This window comes from Panthera onca, chromosome F2 (genome assembly GCF_046562875.1).
Source record: "Panthera onca isolate mPanOnc1 chromosome F2, mPanOnc1 haplotype 2, whole genome shotgun sequence".
NCBI lineage: Eukaryota > Metazoa > Chordata > Mammalia > Carnivora > Felidae > Panthera > Panthera onca.
The window spans coordinates 49,324,259-49,333,227 of record NC_138356.1 but is presented as its reverse complement, the minus strand read 5'-3'; the positions used below and the strand labels follow the sequence as shown (position 1 = coordinate 49,333,227).

The following is an 8,969-nucleotide window of genomic DNA, read 5'->3' as shown; positions in this document are numbered from 1 at the left end:
AATTTTTTGATGTCAACACCATCAAAAATTGAGTTACATGTTTTTATTCATGCACATGAACAATACACTTTTTAATATTTCAGGACAAAATATGTTTTAAAGAGGCACTTGTAAATAGAGACATTCTGCATTCTCAGGCATATGGAGGACAAAGGAATTAGGAGAAAAGTGTTAAGTCATGAAAATATGTAACTAAAATCATCAGCAAACATTCTACCAAGACCCCAAGTCTGGGTCTTATTTCATGTCAACAAACATTTAATGAGCACCCACTATGCGTCAAGTGCTAAATGTTGAGCTTGGCTTCTTTCTCTGCCATGGTCACTTCCAATTCCGTGACAGTTCATATCACTTAAGACCAATATTTAAATAGCACTTTGCAACGAATTGCACTTTCACTCACATTAAGTTCAAGGTAAGTAAAAAATTACTGTGTACTTATTAAATGATCTGAGACTTCCTCTGCAGAAATATCAACAGACAATAAGAATGACAATGGGTATGAGAGCCGGTAGCTGGGGCAGCCATGGAACTGGGCCACTCAGGTCTCCTTCAAGAGGACTAGCAGTGGGGAACGTGGTTGACCAAGAAGCCAGCTGCAGCCCCAGATCCACCTCAAGGCTAGGCTTTCCTCATCTGTTCCCAGCCAAGACTGAGCACATAGCGGGTCTTAGTCCTGGCCCATTCCCGAGGGATTAAGGAATGCTTTAATAGGCAACTTTGGCTCAAGAACTCCCCAGTGGCTCCGCTAAAGCTTTCTTAGAACTGCACTGCCCCCGCCGGGGGCTCTCCTGTCACAGGTGTCAAGCGTAGAGCCCAAGACAGAAGGTTCTCCCTGTGTACTTCTGCTCCTGCCTTCTAACCTTCACAGATACTTCCTTCCAATAAATCTTTGGCTTGTCTAACCCTGTCTTGGCATCTGTTTGTCAGAGAACCTGAACGGAACCTGGTAGTAGAAGGGGTGCTAGAAAATAAGAGGTCAGATGGAGCTTGGAGACAGGCTCACTCACTGCCTGGCTGATAAAATGGCTCAACTGAGTGGCTCAACTGCTGAAGATTTCAGTGTGAAGACCCAGGAAAATGTCCAGATGGGAAGAACTACCCTTGCAGGTATGACGATACCAGCATTTTTGTTTAAGTTTATTTATTTATTTGGGGGCGGGGGGGGAGAGAGAGAGACAGAGAGAGAGAGAGAATGAACAGGGGAGGGGCAGAGAGAGAGAGAGAGAGAATCCCAAGTAGGCTTCGAGCTGACAGCTGACAGAACAGACCCCAACTTGGGGCTCGATCCCTCGAACCGTGACATCATGACCTGAGCCAAAATTAAGAGCCAGACACTCAACCGACAGAGCCACCCAGGCACCCCAATAATTCAAGCATTTGAAAGTGACGAGGGCACAATATCTCCAAGGACAACAGAGTTACTACTTATTAAAGTGGTACTGGTGCCCAGCCAAAGAATAATGAGAAACTAAGGGCCATTAGTTAAAGGCTAAATGTGAGAACCAGAGTCTGGACTCTGCTAGTTTACAAAGCAACCCTTACCTCCTGCAGTGAAGGTGTGGACAAAGCTGGGGAGCAGACATAGGACTTGACAGTGGGAGTCGCAGAGCTCCTGAGACATTTAAATCCTCAGCCAATGAAGGTCTGTTTTGCTAAAGAAAGGGCTCTGTAGGGAAAACACAGAACACTGAAACATGAGGTGGGAGAACTCCAGGGATATTCCGATGATTTGGGCAATGCAAATCTCCCTGAACCTCTAAAGCTTGGAGAGGTGGTCCAGCCCTTCCCTGTAAGAGCTAGCACTTCTCCTGTATGGGATGATACCACAGAGGCATCTTCCCTGCAAGGCAACGGTACGGAGCACTCCCTGTCTACACTCTGGACTGCTAGGCCAATAACTGGAGTTAAATTCCAGCACTTCTTGGTTAGGGATATGTTGAGCCTGACAAGAAAAGAAATAGATTACACACCAAAGGAGCTGCAAGAACTAGCATCTACTGGCGGGAGCCAAGGGAGTACTGCTGGGATTGAATTTCAAGGGGGTGGGAGTTTATTTTATTTTATTTTTTTTAATTTAATTTTTTTTAACGTTTATTTATTTTTGAGACAGAGAGAGACAGAGCGTGAACAGGGGAGGGGCATAGAGAGAGGGAGACACAGAATCTGAAACAGGCTCCAGGCTCTGAGCTGTCAGCACAGAGCCTGACGCGGGGCTCGAACTCACAGACCGTGAGATCATGACCTGAGCCGAAGTCAGACGCTTAACCGACTGAGCCACCCAGGCGCCCCATGGGGGGCGGGAGTTTAATACTGAAAGAGGATGAATCATTCCTTTTGCCATGGGATTTAGCACCTTGGCAAGGACCCTAGGGAAAGGGGGACACTCACTGTTAGGATGGCTCCTAGAAGCCTGGAGAAAGTGCTGGCCAATGTTGAGCCAAGTGGAAACACTGTGCTACCCTGGTAGCCTGTGGAGGAAGGAATAAAGAGCTGAGGGAAGTTGGCATGATGGATGGATATATTATGTAAGGCCAGAGACGACCGGATTATGTTCATGGGAAAGCCTAAAAGACACACCAGGTGTGGACACACAAAGTCCCCAGGAATGTGCTGGTGAGAGGAACACTAACATCACCAAATAGTTCAGTGCTGGTTCTCCTCTGCAGCCCAGAGCTGATCGTAGGAAGAGTCCTCAGGGCAGTGAGCTCATTAAAATCCATCACGATCATGTCCTTGCGCCCCAAACACACCAGTATGAGAGGTCAAGTGGTGGTGCTTAACTATTAAAAGCTAGGAGGCAGTAATGACCAGCAAGGGTAGAGGGGCAGCCAAATAGCCTTAATCTGCAGGGAGGTTGGGAAATCATTAAAGTATGGTGTCCTTGAGGCAAACAGATGGATATTCATTAATGGTACTCTTTGACATCTACAGCCAGAAGAAGGCAAGAATGGAGGAGACTGAGTGTCATCACACAAAAAAAGGTCCAATCTCTTGCTCAGTTACCAGACTCGAGCTGGAACCGCTGATCCGAAGAGGTAGCTGGGTCCCTGAGGGGAGGGACCTTGCAAAACCACAAGTATATGCTATAATGGTTTCTCAAAAGGACCTACAGTCATTTACTTATTGTAACTGTGCACTGGAGAAAGGGGAATACCACGATATGGCAAGGATTATTGGACCCAGGGTCTAACATTTTATTCTCAAAGACCTGAGGGTCATCATGACCCCGTTAGAATGACAAGTTCTGGGGAATCTTATAAGTGGAAAAGTCTAACTTACAGTAGGTCTACTGAGTCCACAGACTTATCCAGTTGTCATTTCCTCAGTTCACCAGTGTATAATTAGAAATTATATAGTCGGCGGGGGGGGGGGGGGGGGGGAACTGTATGGCTCAGTCAGTTAAGTATCTGACTTTGGCTCAGGTCATGGTCTTGCAGTTCATGAGTTTGAGCCCTGTGTCCGGCTCTGCACTGACAGCATGGAGCCTGCTTGGGATTCTCTCTCTCCTTCTCTTCCTGCCCCTCCCCAACTTGCACTATCTCTGCCTATCTCAAAAAAACGTTAAAAAAATGATATACCTGTAGTTGGAATAACTACCCTATTGGGTCCTTGACCATAGGATAAGAGCTGTGAAAAGAAAAACAAGTAAAAAGAGCCTTAAATGCCACCTCATCCCCCCAACCAAGATAGTATATCGAAAGCAGTATTTATTACACTGGGGGTGGGTGGACAGGCAAGGAGCAGGTATGGTCTCTTCATATCTCCATTTAATTTGCCAGTCTGACCTCTGCACAAACCAGATGGTATGTGGGGAACACTGTAATGTGCACCACTGCAATCAGTCAAAAATTATAGTGCTGATCCCAGTTGGAATTTGTTGGTAGGCCTCAGGTACACAGTATGCAGCTGTCGATTTGGCAAATGTGTTTTCTATTCCAGTTAGAAAAAATGATCAAAGTTCACACTCACATGGAATGAGCAATATTCACTTAATTTTGTCCTAGGGTTTTTAACTGTCCTGTGCTCTCTCATGGTCCAACAAGATCGAGGCTGACTGGACATCCCACAGAGCATTTATACATTGCATTGATGACTTCCTGCTGACCGGACAGGACAAGCAGGAGATGGCTGACATGCTAGAAGTGTTGGTAAGGTACATGTGGTCAGAAGGACGAGAAATTAATCCGATCAAGGTTCAGCACCTGTCGTGTTAGTGACCTTTTAGGGGTCCAGTGATCAGGGGCGTGCCACCGTTTCTCTTCCAAAATGTAACTGCTGCATTGAAAGGAAGCACTGTGCCTAGTAGATACATCTGAGTTCTGCAGGCAACACATTTCACACCTAGGAATACTTACTGCTTTGGCTCATCTGCTGGGTAATACAGAAGGCTACAGGTCTAGGCTATGGTACAGGCAGCCCTGAAGTACAGGATCGGAAGCATCACTGGTGTAAAAAGATGTAGTGTGAAGTTTATGGTAAGCCCCAGTGGGAGAATCAGAAGACCTTAGGATTCCAGAGCAAGGCCATGCTATCCGCAGTGCAAAATTATGCATTTTGGGAAGTAGCTCCTGGCACGTTTATTGAGCTCTGATAGACACAGGATGCTTGACGATGAACACCAAATACACCATTTGTTCACAACTGCCCATTTTTGAGCTGAATTTAGTCAGAACCACCAAAACATAAAATTATATGAAGTCAGAGGCAGTCCATCAAAAGACTAGAACGCTACATCTGAGAGGACCAAGCAGGACCACAGGGCACAAGGAAGCCATATGAGCAGGTAGCATAGACCTCCATCCGCATCACCGCCACAGTCGCATAAGGGTCATTCCCCGCATTCGTACCGACAGCCATGGGGGTTAAACCAGCTGAAGGAGGTGGATAATGACCGAGTTAACTGATAGGTTGGCTTGGCTCAGTATGTGGGCACAAGGCACAAATGGACCATGGCTACGCTAAAGGCACATGAAGGGATGGCCTTGAAAAACAGTGGGAAGACCTTCCCAATGGGTAGATCTATAAGCAATGTACCTGGTTATCATTTTATGCAGAAGTGGCCTTAGGTGAGATTCCTGGGCAGTGGTCAATGACTGGTCAGGGTGTGGAAGGAAGAGGGCCAGGAGATCTGATAAGGAGGTCTGGAGTAGAGGTATATATGGATGAACAAGAGGGAGTCAAAAGTAGATATTTTGTATAACCCATTAATGCCCATCAAAAAAATTCACAATGGAAGAGGCTCTGAACCACCAAGTAGACAAAATAACTCTGTTAGTTGGTATTAGCCAGCCTGGAAGAGGCACAAGGGGCATATGGATGGAATGACTTGTGGCAGAGATAGAGGCTCTGAATGAGCGCAACAGATGAATTCCCACTCACCAAAGCTGATCTAGCTATTGTGTCTCCGACTGTCCAAACTGTGCCAGAGACCAGTATTGTGCTGATATGGCACTATTTATTCCTTGAGAATAACAAACAACCATTGGGTGTCAACAAGACTACAGTGGATCCCTTTGATCCTAGAAGGGCCACCAAGTCATCTTCACAGAGACACCTATGCCGGCATCCCCAGATATCAGTCATAAAGCGTCAGTCAGCACCACAATCTGAGCATTAACAGAATGCCTAATTCACAGGCATGAGTCCCACTCACACGGTATTCATCCAGGAAATCTACTTCAAAGCAAAGCAGGTAAAAGACTGGGCCCAACCAAAGGACCCCACTGGTCAAGTAACACACACAGTAGAGAAATATGCAATCTCGGGGCACCTGGGTGGCTCAGTCAGTTGAGTGTCTGACTTCGGCTAAGGTCATGATCTCAGTTTGTGAGTTCAAGCCCTGCATCGGGCTCTGTGCTGACAGCTCAGCCTGGAGCCTGCTTTGGATTCTGTCTCCCTCTCTCTCTGACCCTCCCTGTCCCGTGCTCTCTCTCAAAAATAAATAAACATTGAAAAAAAATTTTTTTAAATGCAATCTCATAGATCAGTGAAATGGCCTACTAATGACATAATGTAAGCACCAGCTCAGATACAATATAGTTGTAGTACCACCTTCTGAATGCAGTAAACCCATCAAATCACAAACCTTTACATGTATCTGAGGACCAAGGGAGAAAAGGAACAGCTCCATCATTCCTGGTGACCTAGTGCTTACCATTCCTAACACTCTGGCTCTGCAGGGTTAGAAGAACTGCTTATCAAAGGGGTACACACTCTTGCTACGGAACACAGCAAAACTCCCACTGAACTCTTAAGTTCTGACTATCATCAAAGTATTTTGGACTTCCATCCAGCAGGCTAGAAGAGTGGTCAGCCTGCTGGAAGAAATAATTGACTTTGACCAGAGGCAGCTGGGGGGGGGGGGGGGGATAGAAGAAATATATGCAGAACGCAGGCAACCCCTTTGGTGCCTGCTGGTATTCCCTTGATTCACAGCAGCTGTTAATGGATATGTGCAGCAACCCCAGTCTGAGAAGGATACGATTACCAAAGGTTCAGGCTCCTCAGGAATAAAGGTTTACGTCACACTATTAGATTAGCCACCAAAACTTGCCAAGGTGATATCGCTGTGAATGAGAACATTTTAAAACGGATGACAGAAGATGGAGAAGATGAATACTAGTCATGGCTCTTCAGAGGCAGGGGTTACTCACCATTCAACCAGACTCCTTCTTCTAAAAGAGGTGCATGGAAATCACAGAGGAGTTCCTCCCCAAACCTGTAAGAACTGGGTCTGTGTGGCACAAGAGGTGCAGCAATAGAAATGCTCTGCTCACAACTCCTTCAAGAGCCGGCTGCAGGAAGTATGGCTGCCACCACTGCATTTGCTGTTAAGGTCATGCTTCCCCACGGCCGCTCCCTGCCACTGACTGAGCACAGTGAGGGTACTAGTGCTGGCCCATTCTTGAATACAGGACTCCTCTGACAAGCAACTTTGGTTCCAGGACCACCCATTCAGCCTGGCGCGACCTTTCTTAGAACCACACGGCAGCCTGAGGCTCCTCCCACCCAGGCCTCCTTTCTTCCTCCTCCTCACAGGTGTCAAGCCTACAGTCCAGACACAAGGCTCTCCCTGTGTACTGCTCCCTCCTTTTTATCCTTTACAGACAGTCCCCGCCCATAAATCTCTTGCACATCTCATTCCATTTAGGCATCTGCTTCTTGAACTACTTCAAACTAACCACGGCTCGTGTTTTTGGAACAGTATTTGCATATTTCTTTGAAACTAACACCTGAACTAATAGCAGTGTAGGTGCACAAGATAACTTGGTTCATCTGAAAATCAAGTCATTAAGGCCTACAACAGATCATACGGATTAAAAGGTAGATAGTTGATCTCTTCTCAGCTTTAAGAAAAATATAGTAAAATATTCAAGATATCCAAGAAAGCATTAAAAAATAGAATGAGCACACAACTTAAGAGATGACCTCAGTAAAAGGGCTGAAGTCCCCTGTGTATCTCACCCTGACTGTGTCCTCCTCCCACGCTCGGATATTGATCTTTATCATCCCCGTGCGTTTACATTTTTACTACAAATGTATGCATTCTTTTTTTTTTTTTTTTTAAAGTTTATTTTGAGAGGCAGAGAGAGCAGGAGCGGGAGAAGGGCAGAGAGAGAGGGAGAGAGAAAGAATCCCCAGCAGGCTCTGTGCTGTCAGCACAGAGCCCAACGTGGGGTTCAAAGTCACCAACTGTGAGATCAGAACCTGACCCAAAACCAACAGTCGTACGCTTAACCGGCTAAGCCACCCAGGCCCCCCCATATATATGCATTCCTGAACGTATATTTTTGTGTTTTTATTTTTTAAATTTTTTTCTTATTTTAGAGAGCGAGAAAGAGCGAGCATGAGGAGGGGGAGGCAGAGGGACAGAGAAAGAATCCCAAGCAGGCTCCATGCTCAGCATGGAGCCAGACATGGGGCTTGCTCTCACGACTGTGAGATCATGACCTGGACCAAAATCAAGAGCCAGACACTCAACCAAATGAGCCACGCAAGTGTCCCTATTTTTGTGTATTTAAAATAAATCTCTACTTAAAATTTCCTAAAATTGAGGTGATATATATTCATAATAGAGTTTATTAAACTACAATTTTTAAAAAAACAACATATGGCACAAAGAAGTATTTATGATTTAGTAAGATTGAAGAGAAATCATTTAGCAGAAGTGGATCAAAGTTATAATGCTGAGATAAAGGATGTTTCATTATCTTGACCATAAACTGTAATTATTTAAAAAGTTATATAAATTCAAGGTGATCATCTTTAAGGTCTCAAAAAGCCAAATACAAATAAAACACAGAAAATTAATTGAACTGAAAAAAGTTCTGACATAATTCTTCCCCATGTTATGTGTAATCATAGGAAGAATCATTGCACTAATTATCCAAAGTAATATTAAAGGTAACCAAAGAGATGTCTGGTCTTGAATGTAAATTCAAACATAGAGTATATCTATAATAATAGGTCAAAGTGAAAGTATATCCGCATTTTCTTTTTTTTTTTTTTTAAATGTTTTTATTTATTTTTGAGACAGAGAGAGACAGAGCATGAGCAGGGGAGGGGCAGAGAAAGAGAGGGAGACACAGAATCTGAAGCAGGCTCCAGGCTCCGAGCTGTCAGCACAGAGCCTGACGCGGGGCTTGAACTCACGAACTGTGAGATCATGACCTGAGCTGAAGTCGGACGCTCAACCGACTGAGCCACCCAGGCGCCCCTATATCCGCATTTTCTGTTAAATTTTTTTCAACGTTTTTTATTTATTTTTGGGACAGAGAGACACAGAGCATGAACGGGGGAGGGGCAGAGAGAGAGGGAGACACAGAATCGGAAACAGGCTCCAGGCTCCGAGCCATCAGCCCAGAGCCTGACGCGGGGCTCGAACTCACGGACCGCGAGATCGTGACCTGGCTGAAGTCGGACGCTTAACCGACTGCGCCACCCAGGCGCCCCTATATCCGCATTTT

At 45.4% G+C, this 8,969-nt stretch overlaps 1 long non-coding RNA gene across 1 annotated transcript; it reads right to left on the bottom strand.

Annotated features, from left to right (window-relative positions):
- Nucleotides 1–1,163: 1,163 nt before the first annotated feature.
- On the bottom strand, nt 1,164–8,730 carry LOC145713443 (uncharacterized). The gene is made up of 2 exons (XR_014136518.1): nt 2,392–8,730; nt 1,164–1,669 (listed from the first exon to the last, which is right to left on the bottom strand). It is a non-coding gene; the product is annotated as an uncharacterized LOC145713443 (long non-coding RNA).
- Between the last annotated feature and the right edge of the window lie 239 nt (nt 8,731–8,969).